This window comes from Dipodomys ordii, unplaced genomic scaffold (assembly GCF_000151885.1).
Source record: "Dipodomys ordii isolate 6190 unplaced genomic scaffold, Dord_2.0 Scaffold2, whole genome shotgun sequence".
NCBI classification, from domain to species: Eukaryota; Metazoa; Chordata; class Mammalia; order Rodentia; family Heteromyidae; genus Dipodomys; species Dipodomys ordii.
Genome location: NW_012267218.1, coordinates 36,624,997 through 36,638,497, shown reverse-complemented (window position 1 = coordinate 36,638,497; position 13,501 = coordinate 36,624,997). Strand labels below are relative to the sequence as shown.

At 45.6% G+C, this 13,501-nt stretch overlaps 1 pseudogene; it reads left to right on the top strand.

The window, feature by feature from the left end:
• Positions 1 to 4,520: 4,520 nt before the first annotated feature.
• Positions 4,521 to 10,632, top strand: LOC105985412 (annotated as a pseudogene).
• The last annotated feature ends 2,869 nt before the right edge of the window (positions 10,633 to 13,501 follow it).

Below are 13,501 nucleotides of genomic sequence, written 5' to 3'. Positions count from 1 at the left end.
AAACACTCCCAGGAAGCAACAGACAGGACTTGTTAAAAAAGGTTTTGCAAGCTGAGGAAAACCCAGAGCAAATTAAACTGGGCTATGGCAACAGTTTTGTTGGAAGAGAAATCTATCCACGAAAAGAAGCATCCAGAATATCATACATGAAACCATTCACCCAAGCAGATAGAAGCCAAAGGGAATTTGTAACCAACACTTTAAAACTACTTTCAAAGACTGTCTGGAAAAATACCAAAAAGAAAAAAGTTTACTTTAAAATTCCCATTGCTTTTTGTCAACAAACCATCTGGGTGCTGAGGTCTCTGAAGGAAAAGATGAATGGAATGTGGAGCCAGAGGTGACAGGAAGGGCAGTGGTTCTGTAAATAGGTAAATGAGAAGAAGCTCACCAGCCTCCAGATTTCAGCACATAGATAATTTATCACTAGAAATTGCTAGCACCCCGAGCTGTGACACTTCAGATTTGCTACTCTTTGTCTTGGGCTTTGGTCCAATGGCCATGTGATGGGTTTGTGTTAGGCAAAATCAGCAACACTAACTCTTCAGCCTGCTGATTTGGAAAATCACTATGACTTTGAAAAAAAATGGAAAGTTTTACACTCAGATGTCAAAACAGACATTTGCTTATGGATATTTAAAAGTATACATTTCTGCTACAAAGAGTGTCTATTTTCTTTAACAAAAACTTTCATTATAGCCAGGCACTAGTGGCTTACCTCTATAATCCTAGCTACTCAGAAGGCTGAGATCTAAGGAGTGTGGTCTGAAGTCAGCCTGGGCAGGAAAGTCTGTGAGACTCTTTTCCCCATTTAATCATAGAAAAAGCCAGAAGTGGCACTATGGCTCATGTGGTGAGCAATAAGGAGCCCAGGGATAGCACCAGGCTCAAAGTTCAAGCCCCAGGACCAGCAATAAACAAACAAACAAATAAATAATGACTTGTAAAATTAGCTGATATAAATAAAGCTAAGTTAACAAATACTCACATAAACAAGAAACTTAGATAGACCCAGGAAAAAATTTGTTGGTTTTTTTTTGTTTGTTTGTTTTTAACAGCCCAGAAGACACAGGAAACAAGACTGGAACAAAGGGAAAAGGCATATCTAGATGGAAAAACACAAACATCATACATTGATAGAGAGATGCGTGTGTAAGTGCATGTACGTGTGTGTAAGCGCGTTCCAGTCCTGGGGGTTTAACTCAGGACCTGGACGGTGTCCTTCAGCTTTTGTACTCTACCATTTGAGCCACAGCTCCACTTCTGACTTATATTGCTGGTGGACAAAAGATTATCATGGATTTCCTGCCTAGGCTGGCTTTTAGCTACAATTCTCAGGTCCTCAGTTCTCAGCCTCCTGAGTGGCTAGGATTATAGGCATGAGCCACTGGTGCTGGGCTATATCATGCATTTTAAAACATAGATATTATTTTTTAAAGCAGCAGGTGCCCCAGAAAAGATGGAGACAGAGGCTGGGATTCAGTACATGTTTAATATCATGGTACCATGGAAAGAATGTGTTTGGAAGGCAAATGGATGTGAGTTTGAACCAAGGATTTTCTACTTGGAAGTTGTACTGCATTCCTGGGCATCTAGCTGGTCATCACAACTAGATGGAACCCAGTTAAGTAACCAAATAAAATAAAAGATGCTCAGAAGACATCTTTTTTCAGAACTCTTTCCTCTCAAATGAAGTTTCACATAGTGACAGCAAAAAGACACACAAACAAATATAAAAGTGTTTGACATGAAGTCATAAATTTGTATTTGTCGGCCACCGCCTTATGATGAGATGACATCTACTGAAGTACTAAGTTGGTAGACTTTTCCCATGGGTAGACTCCACTTCCCTATACAATTCACAAGCAAACAGGATCAGAGAATCCAGTGCCATCCTGTGTGTACAAGCTGAGACAACACTGGGTAAATCACCCCAGAGATTTATAGCGAGCAATTAGAGCTAAACCATTTTCTTTTCCCCGTCACTTTCTTACAAAGACTACATCAGATTTGGAAAAGGGAAAAGGTTTTGGTGGAAAGGAAGAGCATGTAACAAGGAAATGGAGGAGGGGAAATGTACTTTTGAATGCTAAAGTAGATAAAAATCCTTAATTACTCTTCTCTCGCTAGCTTAGTACCCTGGCACAGAGGTCCAGCATTTCAAATGCATCACTTCTGAGCGTTTTCTGCACCTATGAAAGCTCAAGGTAAAATGAGTCTGCAGGCAGCCCGGGCCTGGGATCAGCTTCCCTCTCAGGAACGGCTGGCTCCCTCTGATGCCAGTACTCATTCCCTAACGTGAGAAACTTCTAACAGCGACATGAGGCATCATTATTTTTCTATATGGAACCACTAGTTTCAAAAAAGGAACTTCCAGAAATCCCTCCACATGACAAGAACTGACACCTGTAACATGGGCCGTACAAAGTACTGAAGCATCTGAGTCCTATGGAGCATGGAGCTTTGGTGACTTTGATGCATTTTTTTTCCTCTTCAATAGTATGTTCTGATTTCCCTCTCCTCTCAGATGTCCTGTAGCCTCTAAAGCCAAGATGATCCTATTTTTAAAAGCCTAGATATTAGCCAGGTACAATATTATTATATTAGCCTATAATATATAGCCTATAATTTATAATACAATATTAGCCTATAATATATAGCCTATATAGCCTATAATATTATATTAGCCTATAATATTAGCTACTCAGGGGGCTGAGATCTGATGATTGTGGTTGGAAGCAAACCAGGTAGTAAAGTATGTGAAACTCTTTACCTTAATTAACCACCAAAAGCTGGAAGTAGAAGTATGACTCAAGTAGTAGAATGCTTTTCTGAGTTTAAAAAAAAGTGGGGGGGGAAAGGGACAGCACCCAGGCCCTGTGTTCTAAACCATATTTAAGAGGCTCAGAAGTAGACTCCATTTCCCAATGGAAGTTATGTTGCAAAAAGGTTTGGGGAAGAAATGCTCGTTATCTTGGAAACAATCTACCACAAAGGACTTTAAATAAATAGTCTAAATTAAGTGTTGTGTCTTCTCAGAACTAAGCTTATCCTCCCTAAAACCCAAGCACAGAACAATGCCTCTGGCCATGGTCTCCTGTGAATCAGAATCTAAGCCTTTCCTTAGAATTGTAACAGATTTCTCAGTGTTTGGGCTGCATGAATAATTCTTGTATCCCTATCTGCAAGTGGGTGTTTCAGGAAGAAAAAAGAAAAAAGATTTTGTGCTTTTTTTCTTTCTTTCTCCCCCTTTCTTCCCTTCCCCTTCTTTTCCCCTTCCTTTTCTTCCCCCTTCTTTCTTTCCTTCTTTCTTCCCTCCCTTCGCTTTCTTTCTTCCTTCCTTTCTTTTTCTCTTTCTTCTTTCCTTCCTTCCTTGCTTCCTTTCTTTTTCTTTCTTTCTTTCCCTCTCTTTCTTTCTTTCCTTCTTTCTCTCTCTCACTCACTGGCTTACTCACTCACACCCTTCCTTCCTTCCTTCCTTCCTTCCTTCCTTCCTTCCTTCTTTCCTTCCTTCCTTCCTTCCTTCCTTCCTTCCTATGCTGGGTCTTAAACTAAGCCTGCATACTGTTCTAGAGCTTTTGTGCGCAAGGCTAGGGCTCTAACACTTGATCTATAACTCCACTTTGGGCTTTTTAGTGGTTAATGGAAGATAAAAGCCTAAGTGAGGGAATGTGAGTATGGGTGTCACGCCTGTAATCCTAACCATTCAGAAGGCATAGATCTGAGGGTCATGGTTCAAAGTCAGCTCTGGCAGAAAAGTCCATGAGACTCCTATCTCCAACAAATCACAGAAAACTCAGCAAGTGGTGCTGTGGTTCAAGTGGTAGAGCACTAGCCTTGAGTAGAAGATGCCTGGACAGCATCCAGGCCCAGAGTTCAAGCCCCAGGACTAGGAGAGAGAGAAAGAAAGAGGGAGAGAGGGAGAGAGAGAGGGAGAGTTGGGAAGAGACTCACAGACTTTTTGTCCTGTTTGGCTTGGAATGATAATTCTTAGATCTCAGCCTTCTGAGTAGCTAGGATTACAGGCATGAGCTACTGGCATACACCTCTTTTTTTTTTTTTTGTCAGTCATGGGGCTTGAACTCTGGGCTTGGGCGCTGTCCCTGAGCTCTTCAGCTCAAGGTTGAAGGGACAAATTTGGGAGAAATTAACCAACCGTTGGCTTCTGTACAAATGCTTGCTAAAACTTGCTGTATACTTGAGAAACTTCTTGTTTGTGCAAACGGGGAAATCCCCACTATGAGTTTTGGGTAAATTCTGAGAAAAACCACAAGATGTTCCAACATGTTATTTTTTTTTTATCGAAACTGGCAGATGTACCTCCCATGTTCAAAATAGGGTATAAAAAGCTGTGCTTAAAGTTGCTCAGGGCTCGCAGATCTCTCGAGGTCTGTGAGACCCAGCGCGCTGGACTTCAATAAAGCCCTTTGCTGATTGCATAAGACGGCCTCTTGGTGTCCTCCATTACATTTGGAGGTCCCACCCAGATCTGCCCGTTCTGGGGACACCAACTGGCTCCTCTTTCTTTTTGGGTGTTTGTGTAGCCTCTTTCCCATCTTTTGGTTTTTAATTATGGGACAGACTCAGTCGACTCCTTTGTCTCTGACGCTTGACCACTGGACTGATGTTAAGAATAGGGCAAGTAACTTAGGACTGACTTAAAAAGGGTAAATGGCAAACTTTCTGTTCTTCTGAGTGGCCGACCTTTGGGGTTGGTTGGCCCCCTAGTGGCTCATTTCACCTAAACCTTGTCCGAGCCGTTCGGACCGTTGTTTTCCGACTAGGTCGCCATGGACACCCGGATCAAGAACCCTATGTCATGGTGTGGGAAGATCTCTGCGAATTCCCGCCGCCATGGGTCAAGCCTTTCCTTTCTCCCCCTGCTACCAACCTCTCCATGCCTTCTCCCTTGCCCACTTCCACTTCTCTCCTTCCCCTTAAACCCAACACCCCTTCTGCCCCTATCCTCCCTGACTCCCAGACCCAACTCCTTCAGCTTGATGACCCACCCCCTTATCCTCAGCCTCCTCCCTCCGCAGATGCCCCTCCGGAGGAAGAACCACCTGGGCCCCAGGTACAGGGACCGGCACAGGGGACGGGCAGGGCAACCGCCTGACCAGGCCCCCGTCCTCCCCTTGAGACCCTATGGGCCTCCCATTGCTGACGGAGCTGGGGGAGAAATGCCTACCTTACAGTATTGGCCTTTCTCCTCATCTGATTTGTGTAATTGGAAAAACAACTCTCCCCCTTTTTCTGAGGACTCCTCTAAGCTAACCAATCTTGTAGAATCTCTTTAAGTTTTCCCATCAGCCAACCTGGGATGATTGCCAGCAACTCCTCAGTATCCTTTTTACTACTGAGGAGAGAGACCGGATCATCCTGGAAGCCCGTAAGAATGTTCCTGGACAGGACGGGAGACCGACTCAACTTCCAAACGTTATCAATGAGTTCTTTCCCCTTGTCAGACCAGATTGGGATCCTAACACTGGAGAAGGTAGGAGACGTCTTCTCATTTATCACCAGGCTCTGATGGCTGGTCTCCGAGGGGCTGCAAGAAAGCCCACCAATTTGGCTAAGGTGAGGGAAGTTGTGCAGAAAGCGGATGAATCTCCTAGTATGTTCCTTGAAAGAATAATGGAAGCCTATAGGAGGTATACACCCTTTGACCCCAGGTCTGAGGAACACAGGGCAGCAGTGGCCATGGCCATAGGTCAGTCAGCTCCAGATGTCCGAAAGAAGTTACAACGCCTGGAAGGCTTGTCAGATTTGTCCTTACAGGACCTGGTCAAAGAAGCTGAGGGTATTCCACAAGAGGGAAACAGAGGAAGAGAAGGAACAGAGGAGAGAGAGAGAGAGGGAGGGAGGAAAGAGAAGAACAAAGGGATAAGTGAAGGAACAGAGAACTAGCAAAAATCCTGGCTGTAAGTGTGGAAAGAGATAGAGGTAGAGGAGGAAGAAAGGGACCTGGGCCCAATGGGCAGCGACCACCACTGGACAAGGATCAATGTGCCTACTGTAAGCAAAAAGGCCATTGGGCGCGAGATTGTCCTAATCTAAAGGAGAAACAAAAAAAAAAAACCCAAAATCCTACTGTTAGATGGAGACTAGGAGGGACGGAGCCCAGTACCCCTCCCCGAGCTCAGGGTAACCTTTGATGTGGAGGGGACCCCTATCAACTTTGAGGTTGATACGGGGGCAACTTACTCAGTCTTGCAAAAACCCCTGGGCTCAATTTCAAACAGATGGACTCTGGTGCAGGGGGCAAATGGCAGCCAGTACAGGGCCTGGACCACCTCCAGGACCTTAGATCTTGGACGAGGCCAAGTAAGCCATTCTTTTTTGGTAGTGCTCGAGTGTCCGGCTCCGCTGTTAGGAAGAGACCTCCTAACCAAATTAAGAGCTCAAATCTCATTTGATCCAAGCAGGCCATGCGTTTCTTTTGCCAACCCAATGGTCAAGAACACACCCATGACCACAGTCTTGACCTTGCAAGCAGACCAAGAATACGTGCTGTATCAAAATGCAAATGACAAGGGAGGTCAAGATATCAAAGACTGGGTACAGCAGATACCAGAAGCCTGGGCAGAAACCGCAGGATTGGGACAGGCAGTAGGACAGCCGCCAGTTGGAGTTCAGTTAAAAACATCTGCCACTCCTATAAGAATAAAACAATATCCAATGAGTAAAGAGGCCCGTGAAGGAATTAGGCCACATATTCAAAAACTGCTCCAGATGGGGGTTCTGCAGACCTGCCAGTCCCCCTGGAATACGCCTCTCTTACCCATCAAAAAGCCCAGAACCAGTGACTACAGACCAGTGGAGGACTAAGGGAAGTCAACAATAGGGTCCTAGACATTCACCCTACTGTGCCTAATCCATATAATCTCCTGAGCACTCTCAGTCCCGAACTTAAGTGGTACACAGTGCTTGATTTGAAGGACGCCTTTTTCTGCCTAAGATTGCACCAAGCTAGCCAGCTGATCTTCGCCTTTGAGTGGACGGACTTGGAAGCGGGGATCTCGGGACAGCTGACCTGGACTAGGCTGCCCCAGGGGTTCAAAAACTCTCCCACCATCTTTGAGAAGCCCTTCACCAGGATCTCCGTGAGTTCCGCACCTGCCACCCAGCGGGAACTCTGCTCCAATAGGTTGATGATTTATTGCTGGCAGCAAATTCCCAGGCAGATTGTGAGAAAGGAACCAGGTCGCTTCTAGAAACTTTGGCCAGGCTGGGTTACCGAGCATCTGCTAAAAAGGCTCAGATATGCAAAAAGGAAGTGACTTTCTTGGGATATACCTTAAAGGAGGGTAAGAGGTGGTTAACAGAGGCAAGAAAAAGAACTGTGACTCAGATTCCTCCTCCCACCACCCGCAAGCAACTCCGAGAGTTTCTAGGGACTGCGGGTTTCTGTAGACTCTGGATCCCAGGGTTTGCGCAACTTGCGGCTCCCTTACACCCCCTGCTTAAGGGCGACAACCCCTTTCACTGGGAAAAGTCACACCAACAGGCTTTTGACAAAATTAAGGAGGCCCTCTACAAGCTCTGGCTTTGGCCCTCCCCGATGTAAACAAGCCCTTTACAAACTCTATTTGGATGAAAGACAGGGCATTGCTACAGCTGCATTAACTCAGACTTGGGGACCGTGGAAGCGTCCCGTGGCCTATTTGTTCAAACGACTGGACACGGTAGCAGCTGGGTGGCCCCGGTGCCTGCGAGCGGTGGCAGCAGCAGCCTTGATGGTTAAGGATGCTGGTCAACTGACTTTGGGACAAAAACTCACTGTGATAGGGACACACGCTCTGGAGAGCATTGTGCGCCAGCCCCCGGACAGATGGCTGACTAATGCCTGCATCACTTACTATCGAAGTATCCTTCTGGACAAGGAGAGAGGGATATTTGGGGCCCCTGTACACCTTAATCCAGCCACCTTGCTACCAGATGAGGCCATGGGTCCAGTAATCCACACCTGCCAGGAGATACTACTGGAAGAAACGGGAACCCGGCGGGATCTGACCAACGAGCCCCTTCAGGGTGCTGAATAATCTGGTTCACGGACGGGAGCAGTTTCTGTGGTGAGCCTACAAAAAGTCATCTGGTCAGCACGCCTTTCAGACGGTACCTCAGCTCAGAAGGCGGAGCTAATAGCCCTAACCAAGGCCTTCAATCTGGCAACTAAAAAGCGAGCCACCATCTACACTGATAGTGAGAAGCGTGGTATATATAACCAGATAGACCTGTATTTGCCATTTTGTATTAGACTGGTATTTGCCATTTTGTACTTTCTTTAACTTGCCTTTCTGCTTCTGTACACATGCTTGCTAAACCTTGAAGAATGCAGCTGCTATTCTACCTGCCCTTGAGCCCCTGACACTCCTGGCTCTGGAGCTGAAATTAACGACCCTCTGGCAGGGAGTACCTGACAAAGTACCTGACACATTCCAGACCACTTTCCCGGGCCTAGGATGGGAGATAGTTGCTGCCTGGCAACCACTTCCCCCGGGGTCAGGGTCAGAGATAGTGGCCATCTGGCAACCACTTCTCCTAAATTACCCTAGAAGTACTGTCTAATTAATTTAGAGCACAATAGCTCGCTAGGCTGACCAATTACTAGCCCCAGCCCTTTTCCCACTTTGTACTGTGCCAATCATCCGCTAGAATTATGATTTAAATTTCCCTCGTGGTGTATTGATTCATTGCCAATACATACTGAGGCCTTGCCCCTACCAAAGAACATATAAAAAGTGCTGTAACCCTGGGCTGGGGGCCTCTCTCTGCACTCGGACATCAGTGCACAGAGGGGTCCGTGCTCGAGCTCGTCAATAAACGACTCATTGCCGCTTGCATTGATCTTTGGTCTCTGGTGGTCTTTTTAGGCGCTTCAAGTCTCTGGGCACTACAATAGCCGGTACACTTTTGCTACGGCTCACATCCATGGGGCTATTTACCAGCGCCGGGGACTCTTGACCTCTGAAGGAAGACCAATCAAAAGTAAGACTGAGATTTTAAAACTATTAGAGGGCTTACTCCTGCCTCGGCAGCTTGCTATTGTACACTGCCCGGGACACCAAAAAGGCGAAAGCGAGGCAGCATGGGGAAACAGGAAGGCAGATGAGGAAGCTAAAAGGGTTGCTACAGAAGAGACCGTCTCAATTCTGTTGATTCAAGCTGAGCCCGAGGCCACTAACTCTTAACTCTGAAGGCAAAGAGGAGACCAAACTACAAAAAGCTCGAGACTATGTTAAGGCTTTGCATCAGCTAACCCACCTGGGCCCCAGGAAGATGCAGGCCCTACTCCAGGAGCAGACCTTTTCATTATCACCAGTGGGAAAACAAGAAATTGACTGAACTAACAGCCTCCTCTTGCCAGCATGCCAAATAGTTAACCCAACTACCCTCCAGAAGAAAGAGACTTCATGGAAACAGGCCAGGACAATTCTGGGAGGTGGATTTCATAGAAATCAAACCAGCAAAGTATGGATTAAAGTATTTGCTAGTTTTTGTAGATACTTTTTCAGGATGGGTAGAAGCCTACCCAACCCGGGGAGAGATGGCTCAAATAGTCATCAAGAAGCTCTTGGAGGAAATCTTCCCGCGATATGGACTCTCTCAGGTACTTGGCTCTGATAATGGTCCTGCATTTGTGGCTCAGGTAAGTCAGGGACTGGCCAGGTGTTTGGGGATTAATTGGAAATTACATTGTGCATACAGGCTCCAAAGTTCAGGACAGGTAGACAGAATGAATAGAACCATTAAGGAGACCTTGACTAAATTGACCGTGGAAACTGGCATAAATGATTGGATAATGCTCCTACCATATGCTCTTTTTCGAGCTAGAAATACCCTTTCCTCTTCTATGTGTGGACTAACCCCTTTTGAAATAATGTATGGAGTGCCGCCCCCAGCCTCCAACTTGCTGACCTCCGAGCAAGCCGAAATAACTTTCACTCCCCTTACCTCCAGACTAAAAGTTTTGGAAGGTGTACAAAAATACATCTGGAACACTCTGCACTCAACTTACGAGCCAGGGGAGATACAGATGCCTCATCGATTCCAGGTGGGAGACTGGGTCTACGTGCGCCGACACAAGAAGGACACCTTGGAGCCACGGTGGAAGGGGCCTTACCAGGTGCTACTGACCACCTTCACCGCAGTCAAAGTGGATGGCATTGTCGCCTGGATCCACTCATCACACCTCAAGATGGCAAAGGAACCTGCAACCGGGTGGCAAGTACATAAGACTGCTAATCCTCTTAAGCTGCGGATTAGCCGTAGCCCAACAGACTAACCCTCACTTGCCTCTTGTACAGACTTGGGAAATATTGGATGGGGAAACCCTACAGGTACTAAATTCAACCCAGGATACCAAACCCATTGGCTGGTTTCCTGATCTGGTTTGTTATTCAAAGCTACAAGTGGTGGGGACCAATATAATACCAGGATGACCGGGTTCTATGCCTGCCCGGCCCCTACCAGCTCAGACCCCAGAAGACACTGTGGAGGAACTCACTATTACTTTTGTAAGCAGTGGGGATGTGAAACTTCCAATGATGGGCCCTATAAGTGGACAATAGCTGGGGATCAGGCTAGAGACTTGGCTCACTTCTCCTTCTATGACCCATACAAACCTAGCAATAGAAATACCTGTGTAAAAAAGGGTGAGCCTCCTTGTTCTTTAGTAAAAATTCAATTTACAGACCAAGGCAAACAGAGCAGCCTATGGACAGAAGTCTATGGGAAGGCCTGGGGAATGAGCTCATATGGGGAAGCTCGAAAGGCATTCCTAAATGTCAGGCTAACCCTTGAGGCTTACAAACCAGTGTCCGTGGGACCTAATAAAGCTATAAAAACCAAGAAATTATAGCTAAGAAGAATGCTGCCTTTATGCTGACCACTCAGGAGTAGTTAAAGAATCCATGACCAAGCTCAGGGAAAGACTCAGAGAAAGACAGCGAGAAAGGGAGGCTAGCCAGGGATGGTTTGAATCATGGTTCAGCTGGTCCCCTTGGATGACTACCTTGCTTTCCACTGTAGCAGGACCGCTACTGCTGTTTCTTTTGCTTTTAATGATAGGCCCTTGTATTCTCAATCGCTTAATTGATTTTGTTAAACGCCAGGTAGGACAAGTAAAGTTGTTAGTGCTTAGACAGCAGTACCAGATGCTGTCCCAAGAGGAAGGAATCTAGTATTTCTAGGATTAGAAATATTCTTCTAAGATAAGGGGGGGGGATGAAGGGACAAATTTGGGAGAAATTAACCAGCCGTTGGCTTCTGTACAAATGCTTGCTAAAACTTGCTGTATACTTGAGAAACTTGAGATAATAACATGTTCCAACATGTTATTATCGAAACTGGCAGATGTACAAGGTGACTGTACTCTACCCCTCCCATGTTCAAAATAGGGTATAAAAAGCTGTGCTTAAAGTTGCTCAAGGCTCGCAGATCTCTCGAGGTCTGTGAGACCCAGCGCACTGGACTTCAATAAAGCCCTTTGCTGATTGCATAAGACGGCCTCTTGGTGTCCTCCATTACACGGCGAGACCCCGGCCCTTACAGGTGAGCTCTCTACCACTTGAGCCACAGCACCACTTCCGGTTTTCTAGTGGTTTATTGGAGACAAGAGACTCACGGTCTTTCCTGCCTGGGCTGGCTTTGAACCATGATCCTCAGATTTCAGCCTCCTGAGTAGCTAGGATTAGAGGTGTGAGCCACCAGTGGCCGGCCATACACGTCTTTTTTAAAATAACTACTTTTTTCCTCTCCAAATTGTAAGCATAATGTGCAAAGAATGTAGTGACTTCCAACAAGGAAGCTGGTGTGTTTGGAGGAGCAATGCAGTAAGCTCCTCTAAGTCTATCCATGGAGACTTCACCAGGATAACACAGAGGCCATCATGTACCTCCCCATCATACATTGCCCCAGTGCAACAAGCAGCCTCTGCACACAGTGCACAAACCCAACCAAGGCTGAAGGACAACGGAACAGCAATAAGAGCAGGTCTTGCCAGGTCTGGCACTCAGCATCCTGGGAGCTCTGACCTCTACAACGCTACAGGTTGTAAACTGACCACCAACCTGACTGTTGTGTGTCTCTCTATGGTAACACTGCAACTGTCCACAGGATACAGAGAAAGCCTTTTAGATAGGAAGAAGAGCAGAATATGATTTTCCCAACATTTGGGGAATGCTGATGAGTGGGATGCTTTAAGGGACTGAATGGAAATGGACATTTATGATAGGTTTTAATAAAACATCTCATTTGGAAAAATATAATCATCAAATTATTGCACAGGATTAAGAGCTGAAATTTTATTATACAATATGCTTCTAAACAGAAATCAGAGATACTGAACTTTTTTCTGTAAGTCAATAATGCCTTCTTAATAGACTTTATAGTAGATATTTCAAGGAGTCAGATGCTTACTGGTTTTGCATTTTGACTTAATAAATCTAAAAAGCTATTCTCTTCTTTCATGTATATATGTTGTATGCATGTGGATGTGGAGGTGTATGGTATGTGGGTATATGAGAGAAAGAGAGAGACAGAAGAAAGTAGAGAGGATTGGAGAAAAAGAGCAAAGTAGGAAGGGAGAGGAAAAGGAGAGAAAGATCTTCTATTAAGGCTCTCCTAAAGGAATAGTCCCACCTAACACCAAAAGCAATGTGTCCCTCTGTTAATTGTCTTGCTCTTGTTGTTGATCTTGTATGCTGGTTATCATCAGTGAGCAGACACACCATGGATGATCTATCACAGCTATAAAGCTCTTTCCCTCTGGAGTACTCCAAATTTGTCAACTGCTCAGTTTCTTCAGGGTATCTCTGCCTTCTGTTCTGGGGTTAGCTGATGTCCTATGTTCATTACTCTGAAATTCTGCAATCATCACTAGATTCTTGACTGTGAATCGTGGCAAGGAAGGAACTATGCACAGACACCTGGGGAAGCGCTAATAGTGAGCCCTCAGCCATGAGCAAACCACCCGTAAACCGTAAGGAGTTGAACGCATGCCCTGTGAGCAGCAGTACTTGCCCAGGCCTCCAGGTTTAGAACACTCCAATCCAGAGCTCTGATTCACCACACCTTAGTCCTCTAGGCTCTCCCATAATACCATAACGCTACATTGGCTTTTCTTAAAGGGTGAAGACAAGCAAGCAGCCCTAGCACAATAGAGCAGAACTACTGGAACCAAACCACAGTCAGGCAGAAGCTTGGCACCCACAGTCTCCCAGGGCAGAGTGGTGGAATTAATCTTTTCCAAATGTAACCAATTTCATGTTCAACCTCAAAGTAAGCAGAGATAAAGCTTATTAGATACAGTATTCCTAAGTGGAGAAGGCTTGGTAAGTACCAAAAGGTACCTGGGAAAAACAGAAAAGTATGTGAGTAATTCCCATGTTAAAAAAAATTCTGAGAAGTGTCTTAATTATGTCTGCAAATGAAAGTTCTGCAGTTTAGAAATATAGCTACCTTCCTATGCTGAAGCCTGTTAGACTCTGCTTGATTTCTG